This window comes from Odontesthes bonariensis, chromosome 15 (genome assembly GCF_027942865.1).
Source record: "Odontesthes bonariensis isolate fOdoBon6 chromosome 15, fOdoBon6.hap1, whole genome shotgun sequence".
NCBI lineage: Eukaryota > Metazoa > Chordata > Actinopteri > Atheriniformes > Atherinopsidae > Odontesthes > Odontesthes bonariensis.
The window spans coordinates 23,787,843-23,808,911 of NC_134520.1; the positions used below are offsets into that span (position 1 = coordinate 23,787,843).

The 21,069-nt window shown below is 38.5% G+C and overlaps 1 protein-coding gene across 4 annotated transcripts in view; it reads right to left on the bottom strand.

Annotated features, from left to right (window-relative positions):
• The window catches only part of ptprsa (protein tyrosine phosphatase receptor type Sa), a 221,115-nt gene extending 212,117 nt beyond the window's left edge, over window positions 1-8,998 (bottom strand). For 2 of the 4 annotated variants that reach the window (XM_075485598.1, XM_075485596.1), the window contains exon 1: window positions 8,746-8,998. The gene's annotated coding sequence lies outside the window, so the exon portion shown is untranslated. The remainder of the gene's footprint in view (window positions 1-8,745) is intronic. The other 2 variants (XM_075485599.1, XM_075485600.1) reach the window with 2 other exon arrangements.
• Between the last annotated feature and the right edge of the window lie 12,071 nt (window positions 8,999-21,069).

The following is a 21,069-nucleotide window of genomic DNA, read 5'->3' on the forward strand; positions in this document are numbered from 1 at the left end:
CAAATGCAGAGAACTGCCACTGACGAGACTTACCACAGAGTGAACATCCAAGTTAAATATCCAATTCTAAATGCAGAATGTAGAACAGGCAGACGGAGAAGCGTTTAAAAGTGAACAGTTCCAGTGTGCTACAGAAGGTGCTCTTACAGTCAGCTCCTGAACAATATAAAAAAATCTGAAGTTGAGAAGAAGTCAGATCTTGCCCAAAAGCATCTTGTTTCTTGTGACAGCTTAAAACTGATGAAGAGATATTGTCCGAATGAAATTAAATCCTGTTATATATAATTTACACGGACTTTGTCCTGCAAACCACAACAGTGACTGCAAGACTACTGTGGACTTTTGAGAACGCAGCACAAGAGGTGAGCGCAGTGGAAATAATGATCAACTGAGCGCTTCAGGCAGTCACGCTAGCATGTCTGCACTTAGCACAATGGCAACCATAACTCTGCCATGATCAATAGATGTTCATGACTTGCTTTAAAAAGGCCCAATCTGCCACCCTCTTCCTATCCATCTATTCCTGCCTCGGTTCCAGTCTTTTCTTTCTCCCTGTGTTGTCTTTACGTTTACCTCTCATGGTTCCTCACCTCAGCTAGATAATCTGTCCCTCTCTTCTACTCCTCCAGTTTTCTCTTTCAACACTTGTATCTGTCTGATTGCCCTCCATCTTTTCTTCTAATTTCTATCTCTACTCTTTCATACTCTTGCATCTTTCATCTGCTCCCCCCACATTCCATTATCCCTGCAGTCCCCTTTATGACAGCTGTCCTTTCCCATTCTCCCTTCCTTCTTCCCACCCCATATCCTCTAGTCCACTGGTACTTTTCCCAGTAACCTTCTTTCTTATTGCTTCTCTAGTAAACTTAACTTCCTTTCTTATCTCCCCCTCCTTCTTGTCATCTCAACACCTTGCCATTGCTCTTTATCTGTCATTTCTCAAACTATCCCCTTTCATTTCCTTCTCAGCTCTTTGCATCACTTTTACGTGTCCTCTGTGGTTTCCTTTCTCCACCTTTGACTTTCTCCTTCCCCTCTATCTCACACCATCCAGTCCTCTGCTTCCATCTGGCCTTCCACATTCTCCAAGCTTAGTGTCTCCCCTTGCTCTTTTGCAATCTGCAGTGCACAGGTTTCACAGGGCACATTGTTGCATCCCAACGGAAGCTTGAGCAGCATTCTTCCATAAATAATTGAAGAGGCCCCACATGGCCAGGCACACTCAGTCTAAATGGATTATTCTGGGAGAGATCAATGCAGGCCTGTGAGGGTTTTATTAGAGCCTGAAGATGAAATGTACAAGGCCACTCCAATGTACTCCTCTCTCTGTCTTAATTCTGCTCAGCTATCATGTGACATTTTCTCTATCGCCCCTCTCAACACCTGTACCTTCAACCATCCACCCACTCCTGGTAATAACCACAGCACACCTTTTGAGAGCCAATGCTGGTATCTTAATCAACCCTTCTGAATTAAACTCGTGAATGGTTCATTCTTCATTTGTCATTTGGCTATGATGTAGCACTAAACAGGTGAAACAGTGTTTTGTTAATCTTGCTGTTGTCACAACTCATCAGAGTCACTGACCCCTACCTTTGTCAGCCACCACTCACCAGCTTGGCAGGAAATGTCTGGCATTATTCACTGGAATTATCATGACCAAGACAGTGAAAGAAGTGAAATGCTACAATGACCTTCAAGAGGTACAACCCTGGGGAGCAGATGGCAGCAGCAATGGCATATAAGCCTCGGCAAAATTGTGTCCCAGAGGAAATTTACATCTGTTTCATCCAGTGAGGGGATCCTAATTGTCTGCTTTCCAGGAAACATCCTGCCCAATTGGAAGCATGAGTCTGCTTGTTAATAGTTCCTATCTGTTGGGTTCCAATGATAAATAGGGGTTAAAATATGACAGAATGTTTCCTCTTTAAACTTTTACTTTTTGTAATATTAATGCAGTAGGCTTTTATATTGTATATATTATATACAGTAGGCTTATATATTATATTTCATATTATATCTTATTTATGCATTACCTACATCCCCATCATTTATCCTTGCCACAGTGTTTATATTTGGCAGTAAAAAGGTAAAAGTTTTAAGATGCATTTGAATAAAGTAGAAAGAAAAAATTTGACAATCTGAAGTTTTTTTTAAACCAAAGGGCAGTATGCAGTAAAAGTGAGATTAAGAGAGATTTTATTTTTCTTAACAAGATGTCAAGCTGTGGTAGACAGCAAAGCTATTATTGACTGAAATCCTATGCTTCCTTAAGACTTCGGCAATAAAATAACATCTTGAGGTCTATACACAGAAAATATCTGCAGTCACTTAACCTTTTCAAATCTGATTATTGTAAACCAGATGGGGCTCGCAAACGAAAGAATGAGCTACTATTTACCACTATTATTGGCATTGGTACAAGTCCAACACATATTAGCTCTGGTGCACATTGCCAGCAGCACATCAAACACACCATTTTGGACAACTGTAAATTTGTTTTTAAGACCTGTATTGCCTGGTCAGTTTGAACTAATACAAATCTGAAAGAAAATACTGGAAGTTATACTTTCTGGGGATTCTCTGACATCCATTGCAAGATGCTCCATACCACAGCAGAGCATGGGTTAAAAAGCTTGTGGCTTTTAATAACTCTCTTAGTAATAGGTTGACAGCTTTCAACCCTGGCTGCAAACATTCTAAAGTCGCTCATGGAAAATTTAGGAGGTTTTCATTGGTGAAAAAAAAAGAAAAGATGATGATAATCAATGTTCAGCAATAAAATCTGGATGTATAATTAATATTGAAATTGATATTCAAAATGGCATTGCTATTATTGTATAAAAAATTGACTAATTAAAAAAATCCTGTACTAATCCCAGATCATTTTAAACTCTGCATTTGGCCTGTTTTATCTGTGCAGATTTGGGCACTTGTGACATCATGATATATAGTGCATCAACAGGATGAGCCTCCAACATATTTCAACATTTTTTATTTAAAAAATGTCTTAGTCTAATCAGCCTGGAGAGGCAAATCTGTTTCTGTTGACTCATGAGAGACCTACAGCTGGGGCAGGTATGCAGGACTGAAACAAACCAAAGATACCCTTTCAAATGTGTTAGGAAAGCCATTAAGGACTGATGTAAAGAGGAAGGTATCCTTAAAAATAAAGGGTACATTGAAGGCCATCAACTGTAAATTTAATGGTAGTTTAGATTGGAGCCACAGTTCCCTATCCATGGATCCATAACCTATGACTTTATACTTTACCTGAGCACATTATTTGTTGTCTGTATATAAACATTAGCACTGTAATTATCTTTGAGTAAAGAGCCTTCCAATGCTTAACATGCAGCTTTAACGTGAATGACAACTCCAAGTGATTACGGTGTGTTTGACTCACCAGTAAAACTGAACCATGACAAGGTTACCCTTTTCCATCCACTCTTCAAGCTTCTGTGATTACTGTGAAAGCGACATAATCAAACATTCTACATAGAAGATGAAGGACTGCGAGGTACTTTCTCCTACCACTTAAACACCTACATATTGTTTCTTTTGCAACTGAGATTCGTAGACATGAAAAGACATTGCTTTATGGGAGTAGTTTTAAAAGAAGCTTTCCACATTAGTCAGGGAGGAAAGAGCACAAAGCCTCATAAAATCATCCTTTACTAACAATTCCTTTCTTTCCTAGAAATAGAGGAGAAAGTTTGCCTCATTTCAAGACAACCCGCCTTCTTCCATCTTGTCATCTTGGCATGTACCAAGAAAAAGTCTACATTTCAAAGCCATTAAAGTGTCAAGCTCAGGGGTGGAATCAAACCAGGTCAGAATCCTCATGGAAAACTTGTGCATGGTATATTTTGCCCCCATTCTGACAGTCAAGACCTTCTCTAAAGAGCTTATATTTGAGCCATTTGAAATAACAGACCAGTGTTCAAAAGATGCAAGGACAATTTCTATCTTTGCTCTTACAATATTCCAAAAGTTATTTGCATAAGATTTGAGGACCATATGCTTCTTGAAAAGGATTTACTGTGCAGTATGGAGGAGTTGGACATAGGGCTGAGTGCAAAAAAAGAATCTGTCACATTATACAATCTATCTTTTGCTTTTATATCACAGTTAACTCAACCTATATTTCACTGGAATCGGTTTGTGTTATATTTGTTATAGAGAACGGTCTTTCACTATTTTTCATTTACCCTGATCATTCATATGTACTGAATGCACACTACATTAATGGCCATGTGGCTGAAGGCTTGGAAGGAGAGGCAGGTATGGGATTAACTGAAATTGACATTTTTCTACTTAGAATTTCAAATTGTGCCGCAGACTGTGGGAACAGATGAAAGAGTGGGAGAAAAAAAAAAAACAGCCCACTGTTTATCTGGAGGTGACAACTAACAAGCGCTCTCCTGGTAATTAGACTGCCGCAGTGCACATGGGCGAAACTCTCCATAAAGTGTGCTTATGATTAAATATTTTCTTCTCTCCCTTTCAATTCTGTGTTGGGGTTCCCTTACACAGCTCTGCCAGCAATCCACATCCATTTCCATTTTGACTGCATTAATGACATGGCCAAAACACTTAGGCTTGGTGGCCTGTAATGAGACTGCAGAATGTGTGACTTATGGTTCATTTGGTAAATGTAATAAACAGATATATCCGCTCGAGTGTGTGTGCAAGCAGGTGCACATCTGTCACCATCTTTCACGGCATTGGCTTCTCTTACGTGCCTGCAACTGTTGACAGGTAAAGCATGATTAAAGTATTTTTATACAGGAGCAAACAAGGGATGCTTGAACATGCCATCCAATCACCCATCTCATACATACAGAGAGACAGGTTGATTGATGTCAACCTGTGATGTGTACACAGGGAAAGTGCCAACCTGTAAATCTTATTTTACCAAGATCCACCTCACTAAAAGGTAAAGTTTAAAATTGATCAAAGCATTATTATGACTGCTTTGTAATTTAAGGTATTCACGTGTCTGAGAGCCGTGTGAATACAAAGGAAAAGACCAAAAAAAAGGTGCATAACACCTTGTAGATGAGCTCCTTAAAGGGACACTATGTAATTTCTTCCCCCATCTAGTGGTGCAATTTTATTTTGCAAAGTTGAATGAATTTGCTCTCTAGCGCCTCACGTTTTCAAATGTGCGCTGCAACTTCTTGAACTACGGCAAGCGGAATGTGTCAAGATTCAAGAAGCTATAGCTTCAGACTCAAGGTCCATACAAACAAAAAGAAATCAAGACACACAGTACAAAGGATTATATAACACACATACAACAACACTATGAATACAGATGACAGATAACATGTCAGATAACATAACATCTCCTTTGGTGTGCAAGCAATGCAATTAGTCATATTCCGGGAGTTACCGGAAGTGACGTTAACGCAGCGTTAGCATTAGCCTGTGTTAGCAATAGGAGCATTAGCAGCGGTAAATAAACTCCCGGTAAACTTACAAACTTTCTAATGCCTCGTTTTGTGAGCTAAGAGCCTATGTGTACTACGGCAGAAGTTTGGTAACAATCAATGCATTATTAGTGGGATCATTTACGAGATAAAATCTATTTAGCATTTTTTTTTTTTTTTTTAAACTTTATTAGTAAATCAACAAAATAACAGTTTACAAATGTGAGCATAACGCCAAAAAGAATATATCCAGGGGGAGCATAGGAATAATAATAAAAAGAAGAAGATGATGCACTTACAAAAAGAAAGCTAATGAACACAAAGACATATGTGCCAAGGAATAAAATCTATTTAGCATTAGCGGCTGTAATAAGCCATTTGGCGGAAATGACGTCACAATGACGTCATTTCTGCTTGTAGGCCTGGTGGGGAAATCGCGATTCGAAGTGCTTTATGTCCCTCTCGGCACTTCGTCATTTTTCATAGAGCGGAAGGACATGGCAGCCTCCATAGAGCTTACCTGCTCTATGTAGATACAGACAAGTTATTCTTCACTCAGGAGGATAAGTGAGATTTTTGACAGAGATCATTTTACACCAATGAGAACTAACTTATGAATGAATATGTTGATTTGAGCTAATAAATGACTTAATTTATTACATAGTGTCCCTTTAAGCAACCAACTAACCAATATCTTTAAAAAACCCTTTTGTAAAACCCTTGATTATACGATTATGTTTCACAAATAAAATCCCCAGAGACTACATAAAGACGTTTTCAGAACCAAGAGTGTACCACTATGTTTTAGGGAATGTGATCCCTCTGCATGTTCAGTATGAATTGCTCTGTGAAAGAAAACAGTGTCTGCAGAGATGCTAACATGTGCCCAACCCTTTGAAGAAAGGACTACAACACGCTCCTTATGGCTTGTCTGCTCAGGCAGCAGACAGACATCCTCTGTCGTCATTGGATGGCACCACTTCTTCATAGAGGATGACGGAACATCTACAGCATGATTGTAATTAAAACCAGCATATTCACATGTGCAAACATGATGCCTTAACTTTTTTGTGTGTTGTCAAGCATAAAAAGATGTAGCATTGCAAAAACAAGCAGGGACTAAATGTAAATCCTCATCCTTCTTTGTGTGTTGTGTGTACACCAACTCATGCATTACATCATTTGTTTCATACTCTTTCAGCTCCACACGTTTTAATCTTGCAGGTGGCTGTACTTGAGGAATGTGGTTGAAATAAAGTGCATGGGATATGAAAAAACGCAAAACACAAGAAGCATTTGATTGGTTGCCAGAGTAAATGACAGCATAAATTAGAATATAATTTCGAGAGGGGCTGTGGGCTATTTCCAGAGATGTTTAGTGCAGGGTAGGGGTGTGTTCCTACTTCATATAATGTACTAATTCTTGTTCAACTTGTCTCGTTCTGATATTCCTGGGAATTTTTGCTGTGCATGTATGTATGGAGGATGAGGGGCAGAGAGGGCGGAGGGAGTCACTCCAAATTTCTCATGTGACGAAGCATAACAGGGAATTGTAATACACAGCAACATCATAAACTTGATTACATTACATAGCTGTGCAAGCCTGTAAGCCATTTCCAGGCACCATAAAAAAGCTGTAACTAAGTTACCACGGGCATAGAGAAAAATGAATAAAGCCATTTTCTTTTAACAACCCGGGCGCGGGCGAGATATTGTTCTCTCCTCTGGCTTTTATGAGCTTTGCAGACCCGCGATGCGCTCAGTGCGATCGCAGAGGAGAAGGAGAAAGATGGGAAATGCACAACTTCCTGCAGATACTCGACACGTTTTTTTTCCTTTTCTTTCTGATTTCAACACGTAGCCTACATCGGAAATAAAAACAACTCTGCATAATAAGATATCCGAGATATGTGTGCTTCAGCGAAATTAATCGAAATGTAAAAGGGTTTGTCACTGGTTTTCGAAATAATGAAGACACAGATGGCTCCGCCACATTTTTTTTCTACTTTATCTTGCTATCCTATTTATAACATGGAAAGCAGGAGCAGTAGGCTTCTGCGCGATATCAAAATAACAATGAAAAAAATTGGTCAAATATTCAACTATAATTTAAGCGATATATAAAATTGCTTTAAAGAATGAATCCACGCAATATCAAAAAAGTGAAAAAAAAAAAAAGAAAAAAAACACTAAGGGGTCAAGTGGATTGAATGCACGGGAGCGAATTTAATTCTTATCAGACTTTCCAGCATTCAACAAGGGCATCACAAGCACTTGGAGAAAGAAGTCAGTCTCACTGCCGTACTGACTCCACCTCGGTGAGGTTGTGGAATGCTCGAGTGGCGCACCTCGACATAAGCTCCTTTCCACACGCATGCTGTTAACGTGGTGCGCTAAAGCAAAACCTTCGCATATGGGTGTAGACCAAGAGCTCTCTGAAAAGTCAAACGTTTACGGGCCTGGGTTACGTTTGTCTGTAACATCACATTAAACAGCCCATCGGAACTCGCGAACACTCAGACAGAGAGAAAGGGAGAAACATCGAAATGCCATTTGCGATCGACATCTGAAATAATGACTGAGTGTGTCGGGGTCTGGTGATATGCTGATATCAGATTCTAGTGCAAAGCATCTCACGACAGACTTAGTCAATGAGAAACCCTCCTGTGGAGATGCGTTTGCTAGATGGAGACTATCCTCAACCTTTACACACGCGCATACACACACAAGATAAATCAGAAATGTGCTTCATGTCCACCAGCTAAAGCTGTACCGAATCCAAGAGTAAAGAAACATGAAGCAGCTTCGTCCGCATGCTTGCATTACGCTGGTTTCTTTCATTTTGAACATCAGAATTGCAATAAACTCTAAATGACGGCACTGAAAAGGAAGCCCTGTCTGCTCAACGCTCGTTTACAATGATTGAAATCTTTGTTTTAAGTCAAGCAGCAGGCATCCCTTACGCCAGCAGAAGCAGCAGCTTTGCGGTGGTGGAGTCGGATCTCTCGCTGACTTCGGCACCATCGGGGATCTCGCCCCACTGCCAAGCTCCGTGGCAGCTTGAGCGAGCCTCTTTGCAGTATTTTTGAAAAGCTGCTACTCTGTGGGTTCTAGTGTTCGTCTCTGGTCCGCACTTAGTCTGTGCAGGTGGTAAGACTGCACGATAGTGCGCGCGTCGTGCACTCAGAAACCATGCCCATAAGCAATTTCTTAAGCTTTAACACAATGACAAATCTGTGACTCAAAATAGCTCACAGTGAATTAAAAGTAGCTATCAGGGGAAAAAAAAGAGAAGAAGAAGTCAGCCTACCTCTTGGTCAGCGTCGGAGTTCCAGTGTCTTTCCTTTAAGCTTATAACCCCCTCACATCTTCATCTTTCAAACAAGCAATAATCCCCTGGTTTGTGATAAACGTGTGAGTCCCTGCGGCAGGTCCAGTGACGAGCTGTAGACGGGTTCCCCTGCGGGGTTTAATAATGTTTTTAAAATCCACCCGAGAGCGCAGGTCGGTCAGGACGCGCTTGGGTACGGCAGGAGGAGTCGCTCCCTCAGAGGTAGCCGCCGTGCGCACTTGGAGAAACCAAAGCTCTGTCCGCGCAGAGATGCTGAGGGAATGATGTCATGCGTCCGGCCCTCCCTCTCCAGCCACCCCTCAACTCATGGCTCTCTCCATCATTTCTTCCCCTTCTCTTATTGTACCCCCTTTTCTCTATGCCAAACTGTCTACATTTTATTTAATTAGCTTTTTTTAAGGGGGTGGGGGTGTATTCGAGTTATTTTTAATCGAATACATGGGTTCTGGTAATATAATCTAATATTTCCAAAATTTAAATGAAATCTAATGAATTGGCATAGCAGTCTGTAATGTGTTTGGTGAGCAGTGAAACAGTTAGTTTAACAAAGGTTTTCGACTGAAACACAGCTTGTTTCGGCAGATGCGTTTTTGCAGTGCTCCACTTGCCATGATGAAGTCATGCCTCTATCTCCCGCCTCACTGACGCTATCGCCCAGTAGTATCGTCAGCCTGCCTTTAGCCGGGATGAGAGGGAAGGTAAGATAGCATGAAACAGACCAATGCACGCAACGCACTGTGTCAAGACTGCCTGCCCCTTCCCGCCGTAGCAGTTTCATCTTAAAGATAAAGCATCATATCTTCATGTAAAAAAAAAATAGATAAATAAATATCCCAACTATTAAATGATTCAAAGAAATACACATTATCATAACATGCATGTTGATTTTGCTTTATGATGCGGTACAGATAAAGGTCAGTGCCATTTTTCTATTGCTTTTATAATGCATTCATATTCCTCACAATAGTTGAGCATGGATTCAGTATTTTCCATTTTCTGATTTTGCTGCCAGCTGCTTTTTGAAAAAAACTGAGAACAAGGCTGCAAGGGCATTTAATCAATCAGCCTCAGATGCAGATTTTACTTAACAAATCTTTAAAGTGATAGGACTGCATCCCTCATTTCTAAGATGTGGTGCACAAATGATTACTCAGGGACAAGCTGGAATGTATATGACCCCCTGGAGCTTGGTCAATCATGCTTCCCCTAATGCATTACACTGCTTCGTGGAGGAGGCGTTTCGCCTCAAGTGGCAAAGGATTTCAAATTGATGGACAATGAAGACCACAGTTTAGTGCTTAATGCTTCACAGCCATCCAGAATAGTATGAAGTTACCTATAAACATAGACATTTTGTCCTGTTGACACCAATGGGCAGATGTGCATTTTTTTCGTCTTTTTTTTTCACCCTTGAGATATCCATGGGAGGACTCCAGATAGAACTCCAAATATTACAAACTGTATTGATATAAGCCGAGCCAGTACTGGAGATGTTTCCTCTCCCTGGAGCATGTTCTCCTGGTGCCTGAGTGGGTTCTCTTCAGGTACTCTGCCTCCATCAAACCAAAGACATATGTGTCAGGGTAACTGGGGATTCTGAGTGAGTGTGAGAAAGCATGGTTGTTTCTTTGATATGTTGGTCCTGTGATGGACTGGTGACTGCCCATGGTGTTCCACCTATTTCTTGATCAATGGCAGGAGGAATAGGCTTCAGCCCCCCTGCGACCCTGAACTGGATAAAGTAAATAATGTATAAAATAATTACTAAAATATGCAAAAATGCTAAATGTTTAAAAAATGTTAAATTTGCTTTGGTTTGAATACAGTCATCCATCTCCTTCTATGCAGTCTATGAGATCATTTTTACAACTGGATGTTAATGCACCTGTTGGATATTTGGTTAGGTACATCACCTCTATTTTTGCTTTTCTGTTTGTCTGCATAGCGTTTTAAAGAGGGCTGATTTCTGCGTCATGGAGTGGTGGAAAAAAAGAGCCAAGGATGCCTACATTAATAAGTGAAAAGCACCCCATGAGAACCAGAAGTTTCATCATTTGTGGTCCCAGCGGGGATCAAGCTCCTAACCTTGGAAGAGCTGATGCCTTTTTCTACCCACTGAGCTGAGACCGAAGTATGTGTGACCTTTAAGCCAAACTAAAGCCTTTAAGTTCCTCGGACTGATAATTTGATTGTCCTTTGCTTTTTTTGCCTTTACTTCACATAATTGGACATTCCTTTGATAATGTGTCCTCGTGTCAGTAAGGGGGCACCAGACACTGTCAAAAGTGAACAGGGTAAACAGAAGAATGTGGTTTCATGTTTCTTCTCACATTTTCTCAAATTGTCAAGTTTTGCAGTTAATTTAAGAATGACAGGTGCAGAATTATTTAATGTGTAGTACAGTCAATTAACTTGTCAGTCTTGAAATCATTGCATGAAACTACCACTCTCTCTAGTTTTACTCTATGAGACAAACACCACTTCACTTTTAATAGATCAGACCTGATGTTGCCAAAGCAACAGCAAGAATAGAAAATTACACAGCAGACAATAAAAAAAGAGTTAACTCACTGACACTGACGTTTGCTGCTTGGCCAAAGGTTTGCCGACTATTGTCAAGTTACAGTCAATGTAATCAGTTGACCTCATTTGAGGGGGTGTGTTCTTACAGTTTGTCTAGTTATGAACTTGCTCAAAAAAGTCAGATGGCCTATATTTAGAAGGACTGGACTGTTTTGAGCACTTGATAAGGTGTACTGTGGGTGATAAATCATAACTATGAAATCACTGGGGTTGGTGTCTGTTTGCTCATGAAATGACTCATAGCCTGGACTTTAGGCACCAAACATTTCCTCTGGCACCTGTCAGCTTTCGTTCTGTCCTAATAAAGATAAAATAAACTGTTCACTCAGTGGACAGCACCTTTTCTTTGATTTTCTCAGAGCAATTCTCTGTTCGTCCCATGTCAGAAGCTCTTTTTCTCATCACCCACTCCCCTTCCTCAATCACACTTTCCCTTTCTCTCTACTGGTTATCCTCAAATGTTGACTTCACCTCTCCCTAACTTCTTTTTCCTTTTCTTTTACATGTAAGCTGGTGTGTGGGAAAAAGACGCCAATCAGAGTGACCGGGTGAGTGGTTTAATTAAAGGAGAAGCAGTGTTCTGTCACCTTGCACTGAGCACTGGCAATCAACAGCCACTGACTGGAAGAAAAGTCAGACAAGGCCATTCATTGATTGGTGATTTCAGCAAAGTGACTTAGTTCACATGATACTCAGACAGAGCTTTGACTTAGATTAGGGATAAAGATAATTCACAACATTGGATTTTTCCAGTGGACCACACGGTGGTGTGGTGGTTAGCACCTTTACCTCACAGCAAGAGGGTTCCAGGTTCAACTCCCGCCCAGGGGCCTTTCTGTTTGGAGTTTGAATATTCCCCCCATGTATGCGTTCTCTCCAAATACTCTGGCTTCCTCCCACTGTCCAAAAACATGCATGTTAGGTTAATTGGTGTCTCTAAAATTTTTCTGAGGAGTGAGTGAGTGTATGTGGTTGTTTCTGTGTGGCCCTGGATTTTGGATGGATTTTACCGGACCAAACCAAACCAGATTTCTATTCTATCACACTTTAATTTACACCACGTCAACATGACTCAATGTCATGGTGCTTGAATAAAAAACTTGGTAAAAATTGTAACTGGGCTGTCACTTAGAAGTAATTGATTATTGTAAGTAAAGGAGATTTCAGTGGAAGGATATGGCCAAAAACCAAACAACAGGCTTTGGAATATTGGTGACAATAACTGATGAATAAAGAATGAAGGACCTTCTCAGCTTAGATCATTGCCTCTATCTGGGTGTGCAGCTAATGTGCTGGAAGCCATGTTTACTGTATGCACACCACTTTCACATCTTTTAAGAAAAAAAATGCAGTTATGTGTTTTCATCAGCCTTTTGTTAGGACAGACAATCCATAATTCAAAGATGTCATTGTTGCATAAGTAAAGTAATGTTATTAACCCATCCTCTGTGCAGCTTAGTGGCTATATCGTCTAACCGATAATGCCTGTGATCAATTCCCAACAAGTTGCCACACTAAAGTGGTGCTCATCATGCTGAATGGTGCTTTGGATAAAGTGTCCCACAAATGGCAAATGGACTTTCCAGCTGTCTGGATTGCACTTTATCAGCCTCTCACTTGAACTACGAGTGAACGGTTTTGACAATATATACAATAAATGATAATTCATTTAAACTTTGAAGAGAGAACCTTAGGTAAGCTAATTTTAAGCAATGATAATCTTGACATGTCATTGCCTTTCTTTTTTTGCAATATTTATTTGTGTTGATGTAAAAAATGCTGCCAAATTGAAAGTCCTTTTAATTTAAAGATACATTTAAAAAAAAAATGTGTTACAAACATTGACAGGTGTGCAAGCCTAATTAATTATCATAAGAATTAAGAAAATGACATTGATGCATCTGAAATCATAGAACCAATAAACGCAAATCAGAGTGACAGCTGATGTAATGAGACTGGGCGTAGAGTTTAATCAGTTTTTGAGAAAATGTATTATTACTGCAGAACTGTTTTCATATATTTTGTAATATTGCTAATGCAACACCACAAAGGCAATGTCAAAATGTGTAAGATTGGAAATAAAAGAGCTCAGCAACCACCAAGCATATAGCAAAAAGAGACTTTTTGCATAGATGGACATGATAATACGTAAGCTAGTGTATACGGGGGGTTGGATTCACTTTGTAGCAATTGCTAGACTGTTATGTTTAGAGATAAAATCAGCAATGCAGATGGGATTTTGAGGTGAAATGCTTTGTTACCATGGCAATCAAATTAAGGCCCATCCAGACAGCAAGTACTCTCAACACTTTCAGCATCTTAGACCTATGCAGTGAGTAGAGAATGGCGAGAATACTACCAGAGTTAGCGACTTTTGATACTGTGACATTTAGCAGAAAGAGAATGGCTGAAACTCTCAATTCACGCCAGAAGCAACACCCTCTGCCCCAACTGGGCATGATACCAACAACCATTCCTCTAAACCCACACTGACTCTGGCTTTCCTTTTACTATTGAACATACAGCTCAGTTCAATGTAGCATAATTCAGAAAATGGTTTTGAACATCTAAATAAAGTGTGTTGGTCTTTCTTGTAATTTGTCATGCAACCAACTCCTGAAAGAAATTCAGATGAACTTTTATTTTTGACTAATAAAAAAAATTAAAAATAGAGAAACCAATCAAACCCCTTTATTTATGAGAGGGAATCAACTTTCATCACTGCAAACGAATCAATCAGCCTACACAACTGACACAAAAGTCCTAAACTTAATCATGGTTAATGCATAAATCTTCGCAGCAAAACCCAACAAAATGTTGACAACTTTATTTCTTTGGCCCCTTTTAAAATCACAAGGGCAACCTTATTCAACAATATGCACAAATACAGAGCATATAAAGGTATAAAAACATGAGATCATATACGATATATTTAAGATTAAAAAAAATTAAAACAGACATGGACCATTCAGAAAATGTTCTTCAATGTAGAAGATATTGGACATAAAGAAAAGAAAGACTTTATGAAGTAGGGGTGTAAAAAAATTCAACTCATATGACTTTTTCTGCATCAGAGCAGAAGTCACGCCTGAAAGTCTTTAAGAAGGAAGGAGTGGGGGATGTGGGTGGGTGTGACATGAGATCAGACAAACATATGTGCTGTCAAAAACATTTCAAATTTCATTAGTCATTTTCTGGTTTGAATTAGGCAATAACATTACCTGGTTAATGTTAGAGAACAGCTTGTGGGTTGCATATAAGCAAAACATGTTGAGATAACATGTTGTCACTTTCTCAAAGCTTTTGGAAAACAACATTACATGGTTGAAATTGTATGGATGAAAAAGGCTACACGGCAATGCTTTAAGGAGAAGGAGGAGGAGGACAGTCTCACTTTAATATTTCCCTGATATATTTTTATGTACATAGCATCCAGACTCCTCTGGTTCTCTCAACTTTGGCAAGTTTAGTTATTGATGTCAGCATCAAAACTAAGCAAGGTTTGCTATGTTTTTATGGTCTTTGTGTCACATTTATCTTTTTATTTATAATCTTAAACTATTTGCTTGTTTTTATTTCTTATTTTACTGGTTTTTAAAAAAATCTCTTCTTTGTTTTCTTAACAGCCTATTTTTAATGGAATTATCTGGTCCCATAAGGCACTTAACATTACCAAGTGTATGAACGGTGTCACATGAATACAGTGAACAGTAATTAAGAAGATTATAAAATCAGTTTAAAAAAACAAATATTTCAGGTCTTAGGGCCTTATTGGATTGACATCAAATGAGTGTCATCCACATAGGAATAAAAGATGACAAAGTGCCTAAGAAAAAATTAGGAGTCAGAACAATTTTCCAGGTACACGAAAAGCAGTTGAATTCAGTTTCTAAAATCAGCACATTTTCTTCTTATCAGAGTATCCGCCTTCAGTATCACAACTTTTCACTCATTGCACAAACTCAGTAGTTGCTTATAACATGTTTTTTTCACTAATAGGATACTTAGGAATAGGATGGCTGCTGATGAGGTCAGAATAGTCAAGCCCAGGTTTCTTTAAAAAGAGCCGATCAGTGACAATTTCCAGATAATCAAGGACAAATCTTCAAGACAATTGGGTGTTCACAGTAAGCAAAGGCTGATAAAATCGAGAGCTTCAAAAAGCAGATTCATGAAAATAGAGTGAAATGGACCGGAGGTACCGCTCATGCTTTTTATTGTAAAAAGAAACATTAAAGGCTAATTCTTTTTGAGCTAATTCTCTTTTTCTCTGCCTCAGACAAAGTGACCTAAAAAGAATAAAAATATTATGGGATGTGAGTAGACATAGAAACTGAGGTTGGAATTATTCTGAAAGCATTGGAAAGAGGAAGAGAACAACCGAGTAGAGCTGCAGAAGTAGCCCATGTTCAGCATAAAGGAATAGAGATTAAATGAGAGAAAATGTATCTTCCTAATTGAGCTTCAGCTGCACTTCAACTGAGTTCTAATTTTCAAAAATATACGTAGAGCAATGCGAAATTACAAAAACGTTGTTACAATTTTTCAGTGCAAAACTGTTTCTGGTGATAATGTGACTATTTAGCTGGATTATCATCCCTTTCCAAGTTTACATGAACAGGAGCATGATTGAGCAAACTGACCAAAGTTGTCAAAATCAAATCAAATTTATTTGTATAGCACATTTCATGTACAAACAATTCAAAGTGCTTTACATAAAATAAAAGCATTGCAGCAGGGAGTGGAAGAAGCATTAAAGGATAAGACCGGTTTTTTGACATTGGGCCCTTGATTTCACATTATAACATGATGTTCTACTCACCCCTGCTTGTTGTTGAACATTTGGAGCTGTTCCGAAGATATTCGCGAGGCGGCTGGCTGCTCTCTTGAGATATTCGGCCATGAAACGGTTTCCTATGGGCAAGCTTATACAGGCACAAACTATGCTGTTTATAATTTATTAATTACTCTGCACTAGCACTGATAACGTGGAGGTGCGTCGCTTACTTAAAAAAATCCGGGTTACTAATTTTGAATTTTAGCCGAATGAATAAATAGGCAGCAGGTCTGTGGGCTGTCTGTGGCAGTAGCACCACGAGGACGTCAGTAACACCCACTTTACGACAAAAAAAATCAAAATTACAATAACCCGGATTTTTTTAAGTAAGCGACGCACCTCCACGTTATCAGTGCTAGTGTAGAGTAATTAATAAATTATAAACAGCATAGTTTGTGCCTGTATAAGCTTGCCCATAGGAAACCGTTTCATGGCCGAATATCTCAAGAGAGCAGCAAGACGCCTCGCGAATATCTTCGGAACAGCTCCAAATGTTCAACAACAAGCAGGGGTGAGTAGAACATCATGTTATAATGTGAAATCAAGGGCCCAATGTCAAAAAACCGGTCTTATCCTTTAAAATACATAAAAGAATATAAAGAGAAACAAATAAAATCATTTAAATTAATTTAAAAACAAGCAACAGTCAAGATAAGTTAAAAGATACTGTTCAGATTTCATGCATAGACACATGAGAAAATAAATGTGATTAACCTGGATTTAAAAATGTCTACATTTGGTGAAAGTTTAATGTCAGGCACTGGAAAGCTGTGGACTGTGTCAGTAAACATTCAAGACACTCTGCCACTTCCTTCCCTCCCAGTGGAAGACTAGTGTGCATATAAGTATAACCAAATTCATTGCACAAACATAGTCTTTAGATTCCCTGAGTGGTGATTTTTTTGCAGATGACGCTGCAGTAATAAAATCAGGATTTTATTAGAGTTGAGCAACCGTCTGGAAGTGCATTTAAACCACTGCAAGTTGACACATAGTAGTAGGCTAATTTCCAATCACAATTTCGGACATGTTTAGCCATCTAACAAAAGTAGCAGAAAAAAATAATTAAATAATTACAGCTTTATTTGGCTGTATCAATATAGACTTACATCTTTTTTTTTTCTAACAAATAGATATAAAAAGATGGAAATAGGTTATATGCAGAGTGCCTAAGTCCTATGACTAAAACCACATGCCCACTAGCAATTCTGATATATAGCAGATAAAAATGCATTTATTTTGCACCTATCGGATGATTTGTAATAGAAAGAAACCACCGAACAATTGTCATCTGCTGTGGCATGAGTGAAAATCTTTTCCTCTTGAGAAAGTTGGTGAGCAGTAACACAACAGCATGAAGGTTTCAGGTCATGATAACAGAGAAATAGAAATAGAAATGGCGTGTTCGGGGCGATAAATTGTCGCCCTGTAAGGCAGACCTATAATGGCTGTGAGACGGTGCTGGTGTATTGCAGAAGCCACTGAGAGACACTTGGCTCATTAGTTTGAGGTATTGAGGGGATGAGTGTGTGGGAGCGAGTGAGTATATGACACGACAAGGCTTTGATGCGCTGACAGGTAGAGAGCTCATTCTCCTGCTCTTTCCTTGTCATCATTCCCTCTTTTCACTTCTCACACTTTCTCTCATTCTTGATAAACTCACTACCAGATGGATTATTCTTCCCCTTTTGGTGTCTTCACTGTTCCACTCGTTGTAAGCTCTCTCTGCTTCCTGACTCCATCTCTTTTCGGCTTCATCTCTTCTTCACTTTTTTTCTTCTAACTTTTTCTCGCCTTCTCTCCCTCACCGTGCTCTATGTGGATATCTATAGCAGAAGCCTGACAGGACATTACGGTAGTTGGGTGAAAGTGTGATAGTACAGCAAATGTCAATGTAAAATGATATATAAGGTAATGCTTGTTTGGATTCATACATTAACAAATGGGAAAATGGTTTGATAACAAATGTGGCTGAATGCTAAATATGGCCCTGTGTATGAGCCATTATAATCCAGGGCTTTCTTTATTTCAACAGAATCCTGGATTATGATGGAAAACCCTGAAGGGGGTTCGTCAATATTTTTTTCTTTTTGTTATAATTTTGTTTAGTAAGACAACAAATCTCTGTAAAAATCAAACTAGAGGGACCAGACACTTTTGTGCTCATTAATTCTGAAATATCAGTAAATATCAGTAAAAAAATAGCTTGAAATTGAAAAAAACAACTCATAAGATTTACTTAAAAAACCCTTTGTAAGTATTTGCACTCAAAGGATTTAAGTAATATTTAATACTGGCAAGTAACACTCACTTGCCAGTATCAAGTAAATTTTACTTACCATAAAACATAACAGTTTTGAAGATATTAAGTAACATTTACTTAATTACATCTAAGTTTTAAGTTATATATATTTTTAAACAAATTAATTAAAGTCTACTTGTTTTTCATAGGCAGGGACATCATTTTACTCAAAATTTGAAGTACATTTTATATATCTGTAGTATTTGCTGTCATGAAGTAACTTAGTAGATTTTAACGACACACTTTCAGAGTACAGTTTATATAGTATGTCTAGGTTTATGTACATACTTTTAACATACTATTAAACATTTAAATTGTATGAGGAAACCTAAGTAAAACTTACTCTTTGCCCATAATTCATGTATTACGTTAATAAAATGTTTAATTTTACTTAAGAAGCTCTAGTTCTTACTGATTCTTAAAAATACAAGGTAGAAATTATGACAGTTACTCTAATAGAGTTTACTTCACCAAAAAGTCACTTTTTTCAGTGCAGTTTGTTCAGGTGCCTACAGTTTTTGTCTAGTAGTTTGTGTATCACAGTATGTCACCTTTCCAGATCTGTACTTTTTACCATAATTTAGAGTCCCCTGGTTTTCGGCTAAGGGTCTTTGCTCATATTCGATTCTAGTTTCTAGGATGCCACGTCATCAACCCTTGCTGAAGGAATGTTACAATGCCAAAGACTTAGTCTTTCATTTCATTAAATGTCAAGGATGCTTCTGTACAACCTTGGTTTTCTCAAACCATCCACAATCTTCTGAGCATATCTTGATTTGGCTTTTGAGAACATCCCCAAGGTGGCTGGATGCTACAATGACTGTGCAATATGGATGTTATTGCAATTACGTTTATTTACATGGTAGCTGTTGTCACCATAAAGTTGTTAACATTGTTATCTCTACCGTCACAGGACACTGAAGCATGTATTGTCAATATAAATGGCTAATAAATAGAAGTTAATGGATATTTGCAATTCAAGAGCCATGTCAGCTTTTTAACTGTTGTGTGTGTAGGGTATAATTGTCGATGGGACTGTTGATGTGAAGTTTTCCCACTTGTTAGGACTCTCCAATTATGTTTGATCTTAATACAGGGAAAGAGTCTTTCCAAGCCTAAGAATGCTCCTTTTTACTGAAGAAGAACCTTTGAGAAGCACTTTGTCTGTCTCTTCCAACAATAAGGGCAAATGTTCCACTCAGGGTCCCCACAAATTCAAGTCAAGTCAAGTCAAGTCTTTTATTGTCAGATACACAGAACAGCAGAGTCGGACTGGGCACTGAAATTCTTAGGACAGGACACCGTACAGCAGCTACCATAACAAGACATAACATGCCGTAACATGTCATGTCATAAGTACTCTACCAAAAATATTTACAAGACAGTAACAATAGATAGGCAATGTGGATACTACAATATACAATATACATTTTAATGCTAATTACAAGAGCTGTACTGAACATTTAATACACATAATAGCCTATGCTAATCTAAGACCTATACTAACCTATAACATAAGGATAAATAAAAAATACAATGTTGCGCAATATTGCAGGTTGCAGTGCAAACAGCAGTGGAGGTAGGCATGGGTAAAGTATAAAGTGTGTAAAGTATAAGTGTAAGTGTCGAGTGTGTAAGTGATGAGAGTGCATTATAGTCTATTTAGGAGCCTGATGGCCTTAGGATAGAAACTGTTCTCAATTCACCATCCTTTTACAAGTTACTATATAAATAACGACAACTAATAAAAAAGATCATTTCAGAAATTGAGTTAGTGAAGCCTTTGCTACTCATGAAAACTACAATGCCTAAGTTCACATTCTGTACTTAAAAAAGAATACTTTCACTGTACAGTGAAAACATGAGCACGTTCACACATGGCATCTGACTTTGACACCGTATGAAAAGGTTTAGATGCTGTGCCTAAATCTTTTGGTGATATGGGACATAGCAGAGTGCAACTTGGCTTCCACTTTCTTAAACTGTTCTCATATCTAACATAGCTATTTCTTGTGACTTTTTTTCAACTGACTTTTGATCTTTTACTGCCTCAAGCAAAAGCTGCAAAGGTGACATGGTTCCCATTTCTGTGCAGGATGGAGCAGAAAGAGATTTTTGTTTCTTATACTTTCTTGGCACTTTTCTCTGACAGCAAACAATGAAGAAGCAGAGAAAATACAGTTTGGAAGATATGTGGCCTTCTTCCAAAAAAATGTGCAACTGCCTTTATTTTGTTATTTACATACTCTTTATGGGGCAACACAGATGTACTTTTATTTTATGTATGTAGACCATCATAATTTGATTTATAGTACCTTGTTGGGCTTTCAAGCTCAGGAGGGAAACAGCTCATAAACACATTATTTTGGGCTATTTGGACTAATTCCAAAATTAGCATAAATTAGATTTTTCTCTTACATACACAGTTAAACTACTGAAGTTTAACTGACATCTGTTAAGCACATTTTCCAACAGGCTTGTTTTTCATGAAATTCAGGACTGTTGAACATGAGTAGCTAACAATATGTAGGTAATATCAAACTGTTTTTGCTAGTAATTT